This window comes from Delphinus delphis, chromosome 2, assembly GCF_949987515.2.
Source record: "Delphinus delphis chromosome 2, mDelDel1.2, whole genome shotgun sequence".
Lineage (NCBI taxonomy): Eukaryota > Metazoa > Chordata > Mammalia > Artiodactyla > Delphinidae > Delphinus > Delphinus delphis.
Genome location: NC_082684.1, coordinates 160,094,445 through 160,116,465, shown reverse-complemented (window position 1 = coordinate 160,116,465; position 22,021 = coordinate 160,094,445). Strand labels below are relative to the sequence as shown.

Sequence of the window (22,021 nt, the reverse complement as noted above, 5' to 3'; positions counted from 1 at the left end):
CCAAACTGTCAGACAACTCACAAGAATACATATGAGTCTTGTTTTCATTCCTGTGCCACATCATGTCTTTCACCTGGTGTCCTGTCAGGACCACTTCCATCCCCAGTCAGTGAGACTATGTCCTACTGAGCACCTGCAAAGTTCAAATCTCACATTACTAAAGTTTCCTCTAGCTTTCTTCTGGGTCCATTCATGCAATGTTAGGGTTTTTAACACTTTGGCACACAGGTACTGTGCCTATGGCCCCTAAAAATAAATCATAGTCTCCAAATTTAAAAAAAAATTGAAAAATAAAAATTCATGTTTACTTATGTTTCCAGATAACATTATGACAATATTTTATGACAATAACATTTACAAAATTTTCATTACATTTGAAAATGATTCCTAGATTAGATTTTCTCACTTAGAGCACCATTTCTAAGTATGTATGGCTGTCAATAATAGTAAGTTAAATAATCACAAAAGTGATTTATATAAACATAGTTACCATATGACCCAGCAATTCCACTCCTATGCAAGAGAAAACATGTCCACACAAAAACCTGGACGCAAATGTTCAGAGCAGCATTATTCATAAAGGCCAAAAAAGTGGAAATAACTCAAATGTCTATCGAGCAATAAATGGATAAATAAAATGCAGTACATCCATACAACAGATTATTATTCTGTAATACAAGAGAATGGAGTACTAATAGATGCTACAATACAGATGAACCTTGAAAACACACTATGTGAATAAAGTTGGTCACAAAAGACCACATGTTTTAGGATTCCACTTACGTACATGAAATATCCAGAATAGGCAAATCCACAGACACAGGAAGTATTTCAGTGGTTGCACAGGGCTAGAGGACTTGGAGAAAAATGGGAAGTGATTGCTAATTAGGTGATGAAAATGTTCTAGTATTGATTGTCATCATGTTTGTACAACCCTGTGAATGCGCTAAAAACCACTGAATTGTACCGTTCAAGAGTACACTGAAATGGTATGTGAAGCATAACTCAATAAAGCTGTCAGACACTTAAGGTGAAATAATCATATCAAAAACTTTGGAGCGGGCTTCCCCGGTGGCGCAGTGGTTGAGAGTCCGCCACGGGTTCGTGCCCCGGTCCGGGAAGATCCCACATGCTGCAGAGCGGCTGGGCCCGTGAGCCATGATGGCCGCTGAGCCTGCACGTCCGGAGCCTGTGCTCCGCAACCGGAAAGGCCCGAGTACCACAAAAAAACAAACAAACAAAAAACTTTGGAGCAATTTAACGTGGAGGGGAGGGGAGAAAAGGTATATTTACATGGTTGTAAATTCTGAAATCTCAGTCTCCCTCTCACTCCCATGCTCTAGTCACCAGCTCCCATCACCAGAGGCATATATTATATGTGTCTGAGGGTATTTTATACATATATATTGTTATTCCCCCTTTTTACATAAATGAATATAGAGAGGGTCTTTTTCTACTTGTTTTACATAAATGGTATTACACTGCTTACTTAACAATATATTCACTTAACAGTATATTTGGGAAAGTGTTCCATTTTAATACACAAGGGTTTCTTTAATCTTAATAGCATTTCACTGTTTGGCTGTATCTGGATTCACTCTACTAAGTTTGATATGATATGTGATGAGTCCTCCAAAATTGAAGTGCCTAGTTTAATATCAGTAATTTTAAGTTAAATAGTTTTTTTTAATGAATTAGTAAGCTCTTTTTTTTCTTTTTGCAGTATGTGGGCCTCTCACTGTTGTGGCCTCTCCCGTTGCGGAGCACAGGCTCCAGACGCGCAGGCCCAGCGGCCATGGCTCACGGGCCCAGCCGCTCCGTGGCATGTGGGATCTTCCCGGACCGGGGCACGAACCCGCGTCCCCTGCATCGGCAGGCGGACTCTCAACCACTGCACCACCAGGGAAGCCCAGTAAGCTCTTTTTATGTTGACATCAACAAGGTTTTCTTCTAAAGATACTAATAACACAATTTAAGTTACAACTGCTATACTAGTTGATAAGAGAAGAAAATTACACTATTACCATTAACTACCATTTACTAAATACCTTCTGAATTCCTCCTATGCTATACATATTATACATATAAGCATTACTAACCATCAACCTGCAAGTCAGCAAAATCCAGACTGCAGGAAACTACTGGATAATCAGATTTCTTCAATAAACTATGCACACACATAAGAGGAAAAGAGAGAAAAGAAAATGAGAGTGGGAGAGAGATATATGTGGAATGGAAACTGAACTAAAATAGACTAAAAAGGCACATTCATCTACCACAGTGTGACTGATCTTATTTGGATCTAGATTTAAGCTCCTTTTAAAAATTATATTTATGATAACCCTGGAAATTTATAAACTGATGGGATATTTGATGACTTTAAAAAATAATGTTTATAACAATAATTATGAGAGCTTTAAAACTGAGAGTCCTTATCTGTCAGAGACACATGCCAAAATATTTATGGATGTAATAAATGCTGTCTGAGATCTGCTTCAAAATTAAACAGCTTGTTTATGAATTGATAATTGTTGAGAATGAGTGATAAGTACATGAGGGATTATTATAATATGCATTTTCTGTGTATGTTTGCGATTTTCCAAAGTAAAAGGGTAAAAAAAAAAATCTTCACCATCATCATCATTAACAGTTCCATAAATATGGGGGGAAGCACATAAAAGAAATCAGAAAGCTTAAAAAAAAAGTAGTATTAATCCAAAAGGTCTAACATTCAATTAATATGCATTCTGGAAAATTAGAATGAGAGGTAATTATCAAAGAAAAAATATCCCAGAACTAATGAACATTAGTTTTCCAACTTAAAAGGGCATACTGAATACCCAGAATATTTGATTTTAAAAATAAATAACAAGGCACCTCTTTTTGACACATTAAAACACTGGGGGTAAAGAAAAGATTCCGTAAGTTTTCAGAAAGGAAAAAACGACTACATAAATTAAAGTCTTTAGATTTACAAGAGCAACACTGGAAGCTGGAAGGTAATATAAAGCAATGCCTTCAAAATTCTCAGGGAAAATGACTAACCACCTAGAATTCTCTATCAAGAGTGGTATCAGGGCTTCCCTGGTGGCGCAGTGGTTGAGAGTCCTCCTGCCAATGCAGGGGACGCGGGTTCGTGCCCCGGTCCGGGAGGATCCCACATGCCGCGGAGCGGCTGGGCCCGTGAGCCATGGCCGCTGAGCCTGCACGTCCGGAGCCTGTGCTCCGCAACGGGAGAGGCCACAACAGTGAGAGGCCCGCGTAACGCAAAAAACAAACAAACAAACAAACAAAAACAACTTCAACAAGATACCACTATACACTTATTAGAATGGCTCAAAAATTCTGACAGTATCAAATGCAGATGAGGACATGGAGCAACTGAAACTCTCATTTGCTGCAGGTGGGAATTTAAAATGAAATAACCACTTAGGCAGTTTCTATTAAAATTAAGCAAACACTTCCCATGTGACCCAGCAATCCCATTCCTGGCTATTTATAGATAAGAAATGAAGACATACATTTACAGAAAAACCTAAACACAAAATTTTAGAGCACCTTTATTCATGACTACCAAAACCCAGAAACCCAAATGTGCCATCAACTAGTGAATGGAAAACAAAATGTGGTGCTTTCACACAATGGTGTACTATTCAACATTAAAATGGACCAAATCACTGATATGTGGACAACAATGGGTGATTCTCAAAAGCATTATGCCAAGTGAAAGTAGACAGACTCATTAGGCTACGTATTGTATGGCTGCTGAAAAAGGCAAAAATATAAGGACATACATCAGATTACTGGTTGTCAGAGACTCAGGATGGACTACAAAGGAGCAAATAGGAAACTTCTGGGGTGGTAAGATATTCTATATCTTGATTGTGGTGGTGGTTATGTGACCATATAAATTTGTCAAAATTCAAATAACTGTGTATCTTTTTAGGGTGAATTTTACTATGTGTAAGTTATACCTCAATAAACCTGACCCCTCAAACTCAACATGTCCATCCATTTCCAGTATTTCACATCTTAATAAATATTTTCATACATCTAGCTCCTCAAGGTAGAAATTTTATTAATCATTCTTGATTTCTCTTACTCTCTTCTTCAAATCAATGAATAAGTCCTGTCAACCCTATCTTCTAACCATTTCTTGAATCCAACCACTACTTCCCATTCCCACTGACATCACCCTAATCCAAACCACCACCTCTCACCCAACTACTGCCTCCTAAATGAGCCACCTGTATCCTCTTTTGCCCCCTTGTTACATTCCAAATACTGTGGCCAATGTAAGCTTTCCAAAAATGCAAGTCTGATAATATCATACCCTCTGCTTACAATTCTTCAAAGACTTTTAACTTACAATCCTTATTATCTATCAATTATCATTTAAGAAAAAATAAAACTTCTCTGTGCTTTCTTAATTTATCACTGACTTCCCATGAAAGTCAATAAATACTTTACTAATATTCTGACAACAAAGACTTTTAAATCGGTTACCAGTTCTAAGAGAATAGCTAGGTAATCCAAAGTAAAGATGAAAATAAAGAAGCAATCAGGAAAATCAAATTAATAAGCTATCCAGATTTCTGATAGCAATGTTCTAAAATCTCTTTTGCTTTTAAAGTTTTTCTCCTCATACACATACCTCACTCCTCAGAACACTGAAAGGTGACCTGTCACTAACCTTTCCTTTCTCCTGAAAATCTTAACTTTCCAGTGAGTTTTAGGTACTGAGGCTGAAAGAGCTCCAAAATAACATGGTACTGCCCCAAAGTATGATGTGTTAACACAGCCTAACAAAATTCCCACTCCAAAAATGTTTTAAAAACAAAGTTACTAGTAATAGCAGAAATACAAAAGATATAACTTTGCAAAGATCAGATGGATTTTAATTTGGAGTGATACTGTGTAGTTCTTCACTTAGACATTTTTCATACAAAGAAGTGACTTGGATAATTACATTTCAGCAGGTAAAGCAGTAACAGAATCTCAAAACATTCCATTTTAAGCCTAGAACTGATATTGGTGCATAATTAGATATTTTATTTGAAGTATAAACTATTTTAGTAAAATGTATAACATGTTTAACATACTGATCAGTATGACTACAGCTTAACTACTGATAAACATTTCAGTTGCCTTCCAAAAGTATAATTATCAATAATGTAAATGGCTAAATGCTTAAAGTTGTGAGTCTCTTTTTAGTTAAAAAAACAAAACAAAACCAAAAAACTAGCAAATGATAATTTTTTATTTCAGTATTGATCAGTACCAGCAACAAAAATTTGGCATTCCAAAAATCACCAAAAAGATATAATACTGGGGACTAAAAAAATTTCAGGTAAGTCAACATACCATAGTTAGTTTTCAAAATGACATTCAGGGGGCTTATTGAGCAGGTTATATTCTAAATACACAAAATAAGGAAAATACTTAAGACCCAATCAAAGAGCATTATTAACTTTGCAATATTTTCCATTTCAAGGGCTGTCTCTAGTGTACACTGACCAAAAATGCTACCATGATTTCATATGAAAATAAGCTCCAAGAATGCATCTAAATACTTCCATCTTATGTACTGAATGTGTGATCCATTAGCTATAGCTAAGAGGTACCTTTGTTAGTTGGAGGCTCAGGGTACAAAGCTTACTGTTGCAATGAGGTTTGACACACAAGATCCACACCACAAACGTCATCTCCATCACATGACTTTCCTACCTAAGAATTTCTAGTAGTATGCTTAAAAAAAAAAAAGGAGGAAACTGGTGTAGAAAACAGTAAAGAGAAATACAGCAGTCTGTCATCCCAGTTGGCAAAATGTATAGTGCAAGATGAAAACCTCAGTCTCAAAAAAAGGGAAGGGGGACAGTGGTAAGTAGGGAATGTACTTATAATACAACAAAAAAGTTACAGAAGACATTTGCTTCCAAAATAAAGCTAATTTAACCAGAATTAAAGACCCTTCTCTCCTCAATGAACTTGAGACTCTCCCACACATCTACACAGACAGTATTTCTTTCCAAGTTTTCACATTGCTCCTATCAGCATGAAGTTTAATGTCTTCTTCACTTGCTTTCTCACTTTTTTCCATTTTTAACAATCTAAGCAAGGAATCTAAGATACCAACCAGCCTTAAAAAAAAAAAATTCTTTTTTTTTGCGGTACCCGGGCCTCTCACTGTTGTGGCCTCTCCCGTTCCGGAACACAGGATCCGGATGCGCAGGCTCAGCGGCCATGGCTCACGGGCCTAGCCGCTCCGTGGCATGTGGGATCTTCCCAGAATGGGGCACGAACCCGTGTCCCCTGCATCAGCAGGCGGACTCTCAACCACTGTGCCACCAGGGAGGCCAAAAAAAAAAATTCTTATATACGTATCAGGGATGAGTTAGAGAACCTGAATTTGTCTGAGTCTCTCATGGGTAGGCAAGCCCAGTTTGGCATGCAGGCTAGACAAGGCTATGACCAATAAGCCTTTTCACATATAATCCAATTAAGAGTGCATTTTTTTTCTAGGCCTGACTTTCTATCCAAATATTAAAAATGGTTACTCTAATTATCCTCTCTTTGCACAACCCAATGACTTGCAATATTTGTTATCCTATTCTGAGAGCTAAATTAAGTCACATATATCTAAAAACCTTGGATTCATTATTTTGGTAACTTTATACTACATACATTATTATGACTATTAGAAAAGTATGCTCTATTTCTGTCAGAAAATAGTAGTCATAAATAAAAGGGGATAGCTAGTGTAAATGCTATAGTGCTTGATTGGAATCAGAGTTATCAGTGTGAACTCATGGTTTTTAACACACACACAAAGATAAAAAGATATAGAAATAAACATAGACGTTTGTGTATGCATGGATTAGTATACATATATAGTTCTCGCTCTGCTCACTGAGCGGGCCTAGGAGCAATGACACCCCAGCGGCAATGAACACACACAGCATCCAGATCTTGGTTTCTAGATACCATTCTCCAACAGAAGGAACCAGCGTTTGGAGAAGTGATTGGTTCCAGGGCTGCAGCAGGGAAAATATGAGCCTGGACATCTTATGATGCCAGAAAATAGAAGTGCTTTCCTAAAGAGGATGGGGGATGTCCAAAAGACAAAGAGCTAACCTGAAAGCCACAGTGGAACAATTTGAGCGATAAAATAAATAATGATAGAATTAGATTATAAACCATAGAGTAAAACAAATATCTATGACCCAACACTGATACAAACAAATTACGGAATAAACAAATATGGAGAAGGGACAGTTCTCTCTTATAGAAGAATTCCAATTAATAAGTGTAGAAGGAAATGAGAAATATATAAAATTGCCATCAGGTGAACACTACTATAATAATTATTACAAGCAAGAACTACCAAAGGATGCTGCAACGAATGGGCAAAAATTTGAGAACAGGATTTCTGCACAGTTTCAATCTCCCCCAAGATATCCAGTAATTACAAAGAGAAAAACAGTAACTTTACAAGCAGAGAAATTTAACAGACATGACCTTAATGAGAGTCAACATCACCTCTAATAGGATATACTGACACCCTGTATCCTGTGATGTGACGCATTGAGTAGGACTCAGCATCACTTCTCTAGTATTCCTGACAAAAATGTACAACCTCAATCTAACTATGAGAAAACATCAGACAAACCAAAGTTGAGAGACATTCTACAAAATAACTGACCACACTCATCACAAGCATGAAGGTGATGGAAGATGAGAAAAGACTATCACAGATCAGAAGAGACTAGGGAGACACATGCTAAATGCTGCGTCTGATCCTGGATTGAATCTTGAAAGAGGTAAAGGACATTACAGGAAAAACTGGTGAGATTCAAATAAGGTCTGTAGTTTAACAGTATTGTAACAATGTTAGTTATCCTCATTTTTATCATTGTGCTCTGGTTATGTAAGCTGTTAACATTACAAAAGGCTGGGGGAAAAGTATACTTGGGCTCTCTGTACTATTTGTGCAACTTCTCTGTAAGTCTAAAATTACTCCAACATTTAAAAAACTTGGGGGGACTTCCCTGGTGGTCCAGGGGTTAAGACTCCACACTTTCACTGCAGGGGGCACAGATTGGAAAATTCCATATGCTGCACAGTGCAGCCAAAACTAAATAAATAAATAAATAAAATTTTAAGTATCTTGTACTTTTTTTCAACTGAAGTAAAACAAAGTTGAAAAATTCAAGGAATATCTATACAGGGTAAATCCAACATTTCGCTATTTGAAAAGCAACCTACATTGGAACAGGACTTAAGTCACTGAGTTAATAGATATTTATTAAGTATTTACAATATTCAGACCTCTCTCTACCAAGTACTAGAGATGCTGCCTTCAAGAAGCATACAGATGATAAGAGAAACAAAAATGATAAACTATTAGCCTGATTGATGAAAAATTCCGACACACAATCAGGCTATAATCCAATGATTAAATAACAACAGTAACATCATTTACAATGTTAAAGAATATAAATGAAAATCCCTTGGATAACTAAAATCTTCAAATAGGACATTAACATCTATACATTTCCAGAGTTCAAGTAGGCTTAACACATTCACCACACGTTTCATAGTAATTAGTGTCTAATGCTTCAAAAAGAAATATTAAATATTTTCTACCAAAGATTATATTTCTCCAACCTAGAAACTAGCTGCTTACTTATCTCAGACAAAAAAGAAAACAAAGGAGGTAACAATAACAAAAATAACCACAAGAATCAAACTGAACAAAACAGTTCATAAACAAAACAGTTCATAAATCAAGAACAATCTCAGAAAAAAAAGAGGTAGATCAATTTACATAGGAAGTTATCTGGCTAAAGACAGCTAACTGAAAATCAAAATGCCAACCAATATAAAAAGTATTATAAATTCAGTAGAGAACACAGTAAGTCTGGATTTTTTAATTCTTCAAAATAACAAAGCTTAAAGCAACTTACAGAATATTCCATCTCCCCTCCTCCAGGTCAAACAACAGGGTTTAACCGCACCCAAAAGTTGTTGCAGATGCTAATATCATGATCTTAACACTACTCACTGCCTCAAAATTTTTAACAATCAAAGGAACTTCACTGTTCTAGTATCTCCAACAGGCCTTTCCAAATACACAGTAGTAACATAGTTTGAATCTATATACAGATCTTCTTCAACTTAAGATCAGGTTACATCCCACTAAACCCATCAGAAGTTAAAAATATCGTTAGGTTGAAATGCATTTAATATACCTAACCTACGAACATCATAGCTTAGCCTAGCCTACCTTACACGTGCTCAGGACACTTACATGAGTCCACGGTTGGGCAAAATCATCTAACACAAAGCCTACTTTATAATAAAGTATTGAATATCTCATGTAATTTTTTGACTACTGTACTGAAAGTGAAAAACAGAATGGTTTTATGGGCACAGAATGATTCTAAGTATATTGGTTGTTCACCCTCGTAATTGCTAGGCTGACTGGGATCTGAGGCTCACTGCCCAGCATCACGAGATTATCATACTCCATATTGCTAGCCCAAGAAAAGATCAAAATTCAAAGTATGGTTTCTACTGAAGGCATATCACTTTTGTACCATCATAAAGTCGAAAAATTGTAAGTCAAACCATCGTAAATCGGGGAAGGTCTGTATTCTTTAAGATAATAACACAAAGATTATGCTAACATCTGCAATGCAATAGAAACATCACTGTTAAGATTCAAACCCAGGCAAAGAGCCAGATCACTCTGAACAAATAGTTTGATTATTAACTGGTTACTGAGAGAGAATTCAGTCATACATCTCAAGTATCAATAACTTGTTATGTCTCATGATAACATTCCAAATTTCTGCTTGTTTTTCTAAGATTTAACATCAGCCAAACTTCTTCAAAATATTAACATTCAAGGGCTTGATCTTGTCATTAATTTATCTGAATTTAACTGACAGTACATACATGAAAACGCTGCTTTCAATCATAATCAAACATTATTTTATCATGTAAAGAAAATAGGCAGATAAGGTGAAACACACCCACACACCCACACACACACAAACAGTGCAAACTTCTGTAAAAAGCCTCACAAAAATAAAAGCTCTTTAAACAACTCCACATGTGCAGTTCCCAAACTCAAAGAGGGCAGGGACCAAATCAGAAAATGTTGCAGTGCCCCAGGACTGTCTCCTCTTCTTTCTACATTCTTTCTTTAGGTGGTCTCATACTGCTTCATAACTTTTAAATACTATTTAATACTCTTAAAAATACAAGGTGTCAAAGCAAGGAAAGTATGCTTCCACTTTAGCCAAATGGGGAGAAGAATCTACACACATTTGCCTACATGTGCACAAAATATATCTTTGGAAAGATGAGTAAGAAACCACTAACATATTTGGCCTTGACAAAAACTGCAGGGACAAGAAATAGAGGAGATTTTCATTCTATATCCCATCAAACATTTCAAATTCTGAATCAGGTGAATGTAGTTTTTATCCAAACATAATTATAATAAACCAACAGATAAAGGCGGATGACTCCCCATCTCTTTCTCTTACTAGAATTTAAATCTGACGAAGGCAGAGATTTTTGTCTATTTTTTCACTACTACACACCCCCACCGCCTAGTCCACAGCTAGTACTTGAAAACTATTTGCTGAATGGACGAAGGACTCCCTAACCTCTCCACTGAAGTCCAGACGTGTATATCCAACTGCCTGCTTCTCAACTCCACGTGAACATCTAACAGGTCCTATGTAACACGTCCCCTCCAACCCTATCCCCATACAACAACCTGCTTCCCTCACTTCTTCCCCATCCCAACACGTGGCATCACCAAGCCCCAGGTGAAGCCCCAAACCCAGGAGTCACCCCTGTCCCAACCAACTGCATTCCCATCCAACCATGCCAAATCACTACTTTTAACTATAAAATATATCTCAAAATCTTTTTTACTGGACTCCAGTCACTACTCAAATCTGCCACAGCCTTCTCACTGGTATCCCTGCTATTCTCCTCTTATCCAATCTCCTTCACAGTCAGATTGTAAACCAGACCATATCACTCCCAGCTTCACAAAAAGGAAATAGCTTTTCAATGTACTTTAAGAATAAAAGCCAAGCAAGCTCCTTTGGATAACAGACCTCACATGACCTGACCCCTGGCTACCACCTAACCTCTTCTCTCTCGCGAGGGTCCCAGCTCACCTTCACTGAGTTTCTTTCAATTTGCCGAACCCAAGCTTGAAACCACCTCTAGGGATTTCCATTTACTGTTCCCTCAGACAGGAACACTCTTCCCTCAGACTTCCAAAGGCTAAATCCTTCCCACTTTTCAGGTATCAGGTCAAAAGTCACCTCAGTCAGGTCTTTCCTGACCACAGCATCTGAAACAGTCTGTCCCAGTCACTACCACAACTCCCTATTTTACTTCCTTTATAGCACTTATGATTCTCTGAAATTGCTTTTATTTCTTAATTACTTTCTGACTTTCCCTTACCTCCCAGAATTGAAGCTCCAGGAAAGCAGAAATTTCATGTGTCTTGTTTATGGTTGTATCCCTAATGCTTCCAGTAATGCTTGGCATACGAATCAGGTGCTTAATAAATATTGAACTGTTAGACAAGGCAAAACTGACTTTAAAGAAGGTCCACAGCATTTAATTTAGTGACAAACTGGTGAAGATAAAAAACATGAATAAACTACCTTTCCATATAAAACACTGAAAAAATCACCAAAGGGTGGAGAGTGAAGTAACAGTATTTCAGATGCAAGTGAACATTCAAAGACATAGAAAAGGTATTTTTCACATACTTTGTGCATGCACACTACAGAGATGTTCCCCCAACTTATAAACAGCATCTCGCGGCGGGGGGTGGGGGGAAGAAGATTAACTCAAAACACTGTGTACATCTGCTATTTCATCTCTGACTCTTTTGGAAGGGTCTTCCAAACACTATATTTGGGCAAAAGAGGCAAAATATAAACAATTTGTTCAACTGTCTGTCTTGGAAAGAACTGTGAGATTGTAAAAAGGAAGGAGCAGTCTTTTGAGTGTGTTTAAATGCCTATTACGTAGTCGGTAGTAAATGAGAACTAAGTGATTATTTCCCATACCTTACTATGAGTGTAGATTTGGGACAGGTCTAGTTCAAAGATGCTTACACTGTAAAGTCAAACAGTCTGTAGCAAATGTTAATAGTTTTTATCTTATCAAAATTTTCACTTCCAAGGTACTGTCCTTCAACTGGTAATAGTAATCCCTGGGGAAAGGAGAGGATTTAACGATAACAACAGCCTGCAACTCGCAAATGTTTTATGTACATGCACGTATTTGCGGGGTGATGGGGAATGGTGCAGACTCCCTGGTGTGTAACTAAGTGCTCTTAAGAGAATCTAAGGATCTAATTTCACCAAACCCTAAGTGGTGAGACAGGTCTAGCATGCACATAGGACACTACTCCCCAGAGCTATCAATCTTCGCTGTCTGCGGAAACAAAAGTGAAAACACTCGTAGTAAGGATATAAGAGACTGATGCCGCCCCCCCCCCCGCCCCCAGCAGACACACAGAGCTCTGTGCCCGCGTGAGGACGTAAATAAGCAGAGAACACGCACTCGCACCTTCCCTCCCTAGGAGGAAAATGAGGCCGAGGGAGGGGCGGCCAAGACCGGCTTGGGAGGCCCGGGATGCAGTCCGGGGGCGGCCGGGCTCCGGGGCTGGCGCTCCTGGAGCCGGGGTCACCCACAGGACACCCGGTCCCCAGCCGCCCCTCCATCCCTCCCCTCCCCCTCCGTGCCCCCAACTCCTCTCCCCGCCCCAGCCCCGCCACCCACTAACCGGGAAGGGAAGTTTCCCGGTGCCCGCAACCGGATCCGGGCCTTCAGCGGGTTACCTGCTGCAGAGGCGGGACGCGGGGCAGGGGCCAGGGGTGGGAGACAGCCCGAGGGCGCGCAGGACGAAGCCCGGCGAGGAGGGTGGGCGGCGGCGGCTGTCAGCTCCGTCCCTGCTCACCGCGCTGCCATTACTGCGCGCAGGCGCCTCCCCGCCGGCCGCCGCCACCGCCGAGAAGGGGGGGGGGCCCGGGCCGGGGCCGCGGCCGGGCACTCACCTGCCGCCGCGGGAACACGGCAGAGCTCCAGGATGGGACGGCGCTGTGGGAAGTGGAAAGGGGAGAAGGGCGGGCGGGCTATGCGAGCTGTGAAACAACTGTCCTCCAATGCCCGGCTTTCCCGAACCGCCCTCTGGGGTCCTCTTCCGCGGCCTCCAACCCCCCCCTGCGCCGGCGATGGTAGAGTCCGCGTACGGCGAGTGCCGAGGGCCGCTCTTGTGCGATCGCGGAAGGCCACGGGACCCGTGCTCCGAGCGGCTGCGAGCGGCTCCCAGTGCCCTCGAGCCCTCGCTGTTCGCCGAGCGGGGGACCGGGGACCCCCAAGTTAGGGACTGCTGATAACAGTGTGTCAGAAAAGTGGTCTCAACACAAGGATTTATCCCTTGAGTTCTATCAGAGCTATGTGAACATTCTGATACACCACCATCTCCTTGCCACCTACTTCTATGGGCTTTTCAAAAGATCAATATGTATTAGCAAAATTAGTTTCCTCGGACATATTCCTTTTGTAGTAGGTTTTTATCTGTAGCCATTCTGAGACATTAATGTGTATTTTCAGTAGAGGCCCGTCTCTTCACAGCCGTGACCCCAACTCCCCGCCTCTCCGCACCTGTCAGTCCAAGGGTTTCCTCGCATACAATTTCTAAGGGTGATGTTGACAAAAGTGCAGACGCACCCATCACCTCCTAGTACACACAACACCGCAGGGAACAAAAGCCTGGCTTTATTCCTTATCAGCCTTTCGTAGCTACAAGATCTCAGAAGTCAGAGTCTAGTCTTCTTTGTGCGTTCTGAGCAAGCCTTTCCCTTCCAACACAAGATTTTCTTCAAACTATTTGGACCAGTCCTTTAAGGCCCACTTAAAATCCTGTCTCCCGACCTGATAAATCCCACCAGTCTTTCTCGTCTTCTAATCTGCCTCTCGCTGCACTTGAAGTCCGCAGCCCTTCTTTTAAGAAAGTTATTATTATATGCTAAATTCAATTCCATTCTATGACCTGTTTTCTCACATGTTCTCCTTCTAATTCAGCAATTCTAAGTGTGATCCCCAGACCTCTGGAAATCTCCAAGAGCTTTTTAGGGGTCCCAATGGTAGAAACAATCTTCGGGGCTTCCCTGGTGGCACAGTGGTTGAGAGTCCGCCTGCTGATGGGGGACACGGCTTCGTGTCCCTGTCCGGCAGGATCCCACATGTCGCGGAGCGGCTAGGCCGGTGAGCCATGGCCGCTGAGCGGCTGAGCCTGTGCGTCCGGAGCCTGTGTGTCCCGAGCCTGTGCTCCGCAACGGGAGAGGCCACAACAGTGAGAGGCCCAAAAAATGCGTTGTAAATGACATGTTCTTTGTCTTTTTTTCTGGGTTCACATAACACAGCTGACATCGCATCAGCAGGAGTCAAGAGGGTGGCACAGGGAATTCCCTGGCGGTCCCATGGTTAGGACTCGGCGCTTTCACTACCGTGGGCCTGCATTGGATTCCCGGTGGAGGAACCAAGATTCCCCCCAAGCCCGGCGGGACGAGAAAAAAAAAAGAGGGTAGTACACAACTATCCCGCTGGTCGTTGCATTGTTCCCATACTCTCCCAGTTTGTTTTTGTTTTTTTAATTTAGGAATATCCTGGATGAAGTAGTAAAAAATATGAGTTTTTTAAAGTTCAATCCTGAGTACATGTCTTTCTAACATTGTGAGGGAAAAAACATGAAGCACACACGCACTCTTGCTGTATACCAAAGTAGCAATGGTCGTCCTGAAGAAAAACAGTTGAGCGGCTGACTTGGGAGCTGAACTAGCTGTTTCTCATGGAGCGCCATTTTTCCTTGAAAGAACAGTTGACAGAAAAAACTAATGTTACTCTGACTTGGGTATTGACACATTTCTCCAAAATGAATAAAGTGAGCCTAACACTTCAAGCAAAACAACTGACAGTATTTGTTGCCAATAATAAAATGTAGCTTCCCAGTGAAATTTGGAAAATTTATGTCAACACTGTCAATGGACATAAACAATCTATAATCGGAATAGAAAAGAGTTTTCTTCCAGCCAAACTGAGAACTATAGTCCAGGAGAAACAGCTTCCAGAAGCACCTGAATTGTGTTCCTCCAGGCTCAAAAATGGAGGAAGGTGATATGGGCAAAACCCACAAAGTTACCTAAGTTGTTTGTGAAGACTTAGGATTGGAACTAGCAAAAAGTAAGGATGCTTGTTAGGTAAGAATTGGTTGGGGTCCAAAACGGTTGCAGAGTTCAAAGGGGAGACCTTGAGACCATAAGATTACAGCTGTCAGCTGCTGGAAGATATTGTTTTGAGAACTGCTGGTGGTGTCCTTGATTCAGAAAATTTAAGTTCTCAGTGCTGCAATAATATGTCTGAAACCATACCCACAATGGCAACCTGGCTCCATTTTGAATGCCTGAACCACAGTTACTCCATTTTGATATTTTTAATGCATTCTTTTCTTTAATGGTTAAAGCAGATATACAATGTATGTCTGACTGGTCATAAGACAGGCTGTTCTTTTTTTTTTTTTTAAGATTGAAATCTGAGTTTATTTTTTCTAAATATGCGTGGCAAAAATACCATACAAGTAGAAATGACAAATTGTACATATACATTTCTTTTTTCTTTTGAATTTTATTTATTTTTTTATACAGCAGGTTCTTATTAGTTATCCGTTTTATACATATTAGTCTATACATATCAATCCCAGTCTCCCAAATCATCCCACCACCACCCCACCCCTTTCCCCCCTTGGTGTCCATATGTTTGTTCTCTACATCTGTGTCTCTATTTCTGCCCTGCAAACCAGTTCATCTGTACCATTTTTCTAGGTTCCACATATATGCGTTAATATACGATATTTGTTTTTCTTTCTGACTTACTTCACTCTGTATGACAGTCTCTAGATCCATCCACGTATCTACAAATGACCCAATTTCGTTCCTTTTTATGGCTGAGTAATATTCCATTGTATATATGTACCACATCTTCTCTGTCCATTTGTCTGTTGATGGGCATTTAGGTTGCTTCCATGACCTGGCTGTTGTAAATAGTGCTGCAATGAACGTTGGGGTGCATGTGTCTTTTTGAATTATGGTTTTCTCTGGGTATATGCCCAGTAGTGGGATTGCTGGGTCATATGGTAATTCTATTTTTAGTTTTTTAAGGAACCTCCATCCTGTTCTCCATAGTGGCTGTATCAATTCACATGCCCACCAACAGGACAAGAGGGCTCCCTTTCCTCCACACCCTCTCCAGCATTTGTTGTTTGTAGATTTTCTGATGATGCCCATTCTAACTGGTGTGAGGTGATACCTCATTGTAGTTTTGATTTGCATTTCTCTAATAATTAGTGATGTTGAGCAACTTTTCATGTGCTTCTTGGCCATCTGTATGACTTCTTTGGATAAATGTCTATTTAGGTCTTCTGCCCATTTTTGGATTGGGTTGTTTGTTTTTTTAATATTGAGCTGTTTATATATTTTGGAGATTAATCCTTTGTCTGTTGACTCCTTTGCAAATATTTTCTCCCATTCTGCGGGTTGTCTTTTCGTCTTATTTATGGTTTCCTTTGCTGTGTAAAAGTTTTTAAGTTTCATTAGGTCCCATTTGTTTATTTTTGTTTTTATTTCCATTACTCTAGGAGGTGGGTCAAAAAAGATCTTGCTGTGATTTATGTCAAAGAGTGTTCTTCCTGTGTTTTCCTCTAAAAGTTTTATAGTGTCCAGTCTTGCATTTAGGTCTCTAATCCATTTTGAGTTTATTTTTGTGTATGGTGTTAGGGAGTATTCTAATTTCATTCTTTTACATGTAGCTGTCCAGTTTTCCCAGCGCCACTTATTGAAGACAGGGTCTTTTCTCCATTGTATATCCTTACCTCCTTTGTCATAGATTAGTTGACCATAGGTGCATGGTTTATCTCTGAGCTTTCTATCCTGTTCCACTGATCTATATTTCTGTTTTTGTGCCAGTACCATATCGTCTTGATTACTGTAGCTTTGCAATATAGTCTGAAGTCAGGGAGTCTGATTCCTCCAGCTCCATTTTTTTTCCCTCAAGAGAGCTTTGGCTATTTGGGGTGCTTTGTGTCTCCATACAAATTTTAAGTTTTTTTTGTTCTAGTTCCGTAAAAATTGCCATCCGTGGGCTTCCCTGGTGGCACAGTGGTTGAGAGTCCGCCTGCCGATGCAGGGGACGCGGGTTCGTGCCCCGGTCCAGGAAGATCCCACATGCCGCGGAGCAGCTAGGCCCGTGAGCCATGGCCGCTGAGCCTGCGCGTCCGGAGCCTGTGCTCCACAACGGGAGAGGCCACAACAGTGAGAGGCCCACGTACCACAAAAAAAAAAAAAAAAAAAATTGCCATTGGTAAATTGATAGCGATTGCATTGAATCTGTAGATTGCTTTGGGCAGTATAGTCATTTTCACAATATTGATTCTTCCAATCCAAGAACATGGTATATCTTTCCATGTGTTTGTATCATCTTGAATTTCTTTCATCAGTGTCTTATAGTTTTCTGCATACAGGTCTTTTGTCTCCCTAGGTAGGTTTATTCCTAAGTATTTTATTCTTTTTCTTGCAATGGTAAATGGGATTGTTTCCTTAATTTCTGTTTCTGATCTTTCATTGTTAGTGTATAGGAATGCAAGAGATTTCTGTGCATTAATTTTGTATCCTGCAACTTTACCAAATTCAATGTTTAGCTCCAGTAGTTTTCTGGTGGCATCTTTAGGATTCTCTATGTATAGTATCATGTCATCTGCAAACAGTGACAATTTTACTTCTTCTTTTCTGATTTGGATTCCTTTTACTTCTTTTTCTTCTCTGACTGCTGTGGCTATGACTTCCAAAACTATGTTGAATAATAATGGTGAGAGTGGACATTCTTGTCCTTTTCCTGATCTTAGAGGAAATGCTTTCAGTTTTTCACCATTGAGAATGATGTTCGCTGTGGGTTTGTCATATATGGCCTTTATTATGTTAAAGTAGGTTCCCTCTATGCCCACTTTCTGGAGAGTTTTTATCATAAACGGGTGTTAAATTTTGTCAAAAGCTTTTTCGGCATATATTGAGATGATCATATGGTTTTTATTCTCCAATTTGTTAATATGGTGTATCACATTGATTGATTTGCGTATATTGAAGAATCCTTGCATCCCTGGGATAAATTCCGCTTGATCATGGTGTATGAACCTTTTAATGTGTTGTTGGAGTCTGTTTCCTAGTATTTTGTTGAGGATTTTTGCATCTATATTCATCAATGATATTGGTCTGTAATTTTGTTTTTTTGTCGTATCTTTGTCTGGTTTTGGTATCAGGGTAATGGTGGCCTCATAGAATGAGTTTGGGAGTGTTCCTTCCTCTGAAATCTTTTGGAAGAGTTTGAGAAGGATGGGTGTTAGCTCTTCTCTAAATGTTTGATAGAATTCACCTGTGAAGCCATCTGGTCCTGGACTTTTGTTGGAAGATTTTTATCACAGTTTCAATTTCATTACTTGTGATTGGTCTGTTCATATTTTCTATTTCTTCCTGGTTCAGTCTTGGAAGTTTACACCTTTCTAAGAATTTGTCGATTTCTTCCAGACAGTCTATTTTATTGGCATAGAGTTGCTTGTAGTAGTCTTTTAGAATGCTTTGTATTTCTGCAGTGTCTGTTGTAACTTCTCCTTTTTCATTTCTAATCTTATTGATTTGAGTCCTCTCCCTCTTCTTCTTGATGAGTCTGGCTAATGGTTTATCAATTTTGTTTCTCTTCTCAAAGAACAAGCTTTTAGTTTTATTGATCTTTGCTATTGTTTTCTTTGTTTCTATTTCATTTATTTCTGCTCTGATCTTTATGATTTCTTTCCTTCTGCTAACTGGGTTTTGTTTGTTCTTCTTTCTCTAATTCCTTTAGGTGTATGGTTAGATTGTTTATTTCAGATATTTGCTGTTTCTTGATGTAGACTTGTATTGATATAAACTTCCCTCTTAGAACTGCTTTTGCTGCATCCCATAAGTTTTGGATCGTCATGTTTTCATTGTCATTTGTCTCTAGGTATTTTTTGATTTCCTCTTTGATTTCTTCAGTGATCTCTTGGTTATTTAGTAACGTATTGTTTAGCCTCCATGTGTTTGTGTTTCTTACCTTTTTTTTCCCTGTGATTGATTTCTAATCTCATAGCGTTGTGGTCAGAAAAGATGCTTAATATGATTTCAATTTTCTTAAATATCCTGAGGCTTGATTTATGACCCAAGATGTGAACTATCCTGGAGAATGTTCCATGCGCACTTGAGAAGAAAGTGTAATCTTCTATTTTTGAATGGAATGTCCTATAAATATCAATTAAATCTATGTGGTCTATTGTGTCATTTAAAGCTTGTGTTTCCTTAGTAATTTTCTGTTTGGATGATCTGCCCATTGGTGTAAGTGAGGTGTTAAAGCCCCCCATTATTATTGTGTTACTGTTGATTTCCTCTTTTAGAGCTGTTAGCAGTTGCCTTATGTATTGAGGTGCTCCTATGTTTGGTGCATATATATTTATAATTGTTATATATTCTTCTTGGATTGATTCCTTGATCATTATGTAGTGTTCTTCCTTGTCTCTTGTAACATTCTTTATTTTAAAATCTATTTTAGGGGCTTCCCTGATTGTGCAGTGGTAAAGAATACGCCTGCCAATGCAGGGGACATGGGTTCGAGCCCTGGTGTGGGAAGATCCCACATGCCACGGAGCAACTAAGCCCATGCACCACAACTACTGAACCTGCACTCTAGAGCCTGTGAGCCACAACTACTGAGCCCACGTGCCACAACTACTGAAGCCCACACACCCAGAGCCCGTGCTCTGCAACCAGAGAATCCACTGCAATGAGAAGCCCACACACTGCAATGAAGAGTAGCCCCCACTCGCCGCAGCTAGAGAAAGCCCACGCGCAGCAACAAAGGCCAAACACAGCCAAAAATAAATAAATAAATAATTTAAAATATAAAATAAAATAAAGTCTATTTTATCTGATATGAGTATTGCTACTCCAGTTTTCTTTTGATTTCCATTTGCATGGAATATCTTTTTCCATCCCCTCACTTTCAGTCTGTATGTGTCCCTAGGTCTGAAGTGGGTCTCTTGTAGACAGCATATATACGGGTCTTGTTTTTGTAACCATTTAGCCAGCCTGTGTCTTTTGGCTGGAGCATATAATCCATTCATGTTTAAGGTAATTATCGATATGTATGTTCCTATTACCTTTTTCTTAATTGTTTTGGATTTGTTTTTGTAGGTCATTTTCTTCTCTTGTTTTTCCCACTTAGAGAAGTTCCTTTAGCATTTGTTGTAGAGCTGGTTTAGTGGTGCTGAATTCTCTTAGCTTTTGCTTGTCTGTAAAGCTTTTGATTTCTCCATCAAATCTGAATGAGATCCTTGCTGGGTAGAGTAATCCTGTTTGTAGGTTCTTCCCTTTCATCACTTTAAGTGTATCATGCCACTCCCTTCTGGCTTGTAGAGTTTCTGCCAAGAAATCAGCTGTTAACCTTATGGGAGTTCCCTTGTATGTTATTTGTCAATTTTTCCTTGCTGCTTTCAATAGTTTTACTTTGTCTTTAATTTTTGCCAATTTGATTACTATGTGTCTCAGCATGTTTCTCCTTGGGTTTATCCTGTATGGGACTCTCTGTGCTTCCCGGACTTGGGTGGCTATTTCCTTTCCCATGTTAGGGAAGTTTTCGACTATAATCTCTTCAAATATTTTCTTGGGTCCTTTCTCTCCCTCTTCTCCTTCTGGGACTCCTATAATGCAAATGTTGTTTGCATTTAATGTTGTCCCAGAGGTCTCTTAGGTTGTCTTCATTTCTTTCATTCTTTTTTCTTTATTCTGTTCCACGGCAGTGAATTCCACCATTCTGTCTTCCAGGTCACTTATCCGTTCTTCTGCCTCAGTTATTCTGTTATTGATTCCTTCTAGTGTATTTTTCATTTCAGTTATTGTGTTGTTCATCTCTGTTTGTTTGTTCTTTAATTTTTCTAGGTCTTTGTTAAACATTTCTTGCATCTTCTTGATCTTTGCATCCATTCTTTTTCTGAGGTCCTGGATCATCTTCACTATCATTATTCCGAATTCTTTTTCTGGAAGGTTGACTATCTCCACTTCATTTAGTTGTTTTTCTGGGGTTTATCTTGTTCCTTCATCTGGTACATAGCCCTCTGCCTTTTCATCTTGTCTATCTTTCTGTGAATGCGGTTTTTGTTCCACAGGCTGCAGGATTGTTGTTCTTCTTGCTTCTCCTGTCTGCCCTCTGGTGGATGAGGCTATCTAAGAGGCTTGTGCAAGTTTCCGGATGGGAGGGACTGGTGGTGGGTAGAGCTGGCCGTTGCTCTGGTGGGCAGAGCTCAGTAAAACTTTAATCCGCATGACTGCTGATGGGTGGGGCTGGGTTCCCTCCCTGTTGGTTGTTTAGCCTGAGGCGACCCAACACTGGGGCCTATCCAGCTCTTTCATGGGGCTAATGGCAGACTCTGGGAGGGCTCACACCAAGGAGTACTTCCCAGAACTTCTGCTGCCAGTGTCCTTGTCCCCACGGTGAGACACAGCCATCCCCGCCTCCACAGGAGACCCTCCAACACTAGCAGGTAGGTCTGGTTCAGTCTCCTATGGGGTCACTGCTCCTTCCCCCTGGGTCCTGATGTGCACACTACCTTGTGTGTGCCCTCCAAATGTGGAGTCTCTGTTTCCCCCAGTCCTGTCGAAGTCCTGCAATCAAATTCCGCTAGCCTTCAATGTCTGATTCTCTAGGAATTCCTCTTCCCGTGGCCGAACCCCCAGGTTGGGAAGTCTGACATGGGGCTCAGAACCTTCACTCCAGTGGGTGGACTTCTGTGGTATAAGTGTTCTCCAGTTTGTGAGTCACCCACCCAGCAGTTATGGGATTTGATTTTATTGTGGTT

General features: G+C 40.0%; 2 protein-coding genes across 4 annotated transcripts in view; one reads left to right on the top strand and one right to left on the bottom strand.

Moving 5' to 3' along the window:
• CUL2 (cullin 2) overlaps positions 1-13,242 on the bottom strand; it is an 82,502-nt gene extending 69,260 nt beyond the window's left edge. Inside the window, exon 1 of one of the 3 annotated variants that reach the window (XM_060006130.1) lies at positions 13,107-13,242. The gene's annotated coding sequence lies outside the window, so the exon portion shown is untranslated. Of the gene's footprint in view, positions 1-12,835; positions 13,006-13,106 lie in introns of those variants that run through there. The other 2 variants (XM_060006128.1, XM_060006129.1) reach the window with 2 other exon arrangements.
• Positions 13,243-21,541: 8,299 nt separating this feature from the next.
• The window catches only part of CREM (cAMP responsive element modulator), a 128,457-nt gene continuing 127,977 nt past the window's right edge, over positions 21,542-22,021 (top strand). The window contains exon 1 of the mRNA XM_060006095.1: positions 21,542-21,706. The gene's annotated coding sequence lies outside the window, so the exon portion shown is untranslated. The remainder of the gene's footprint in view (positions 21,707-22,021) is intronic.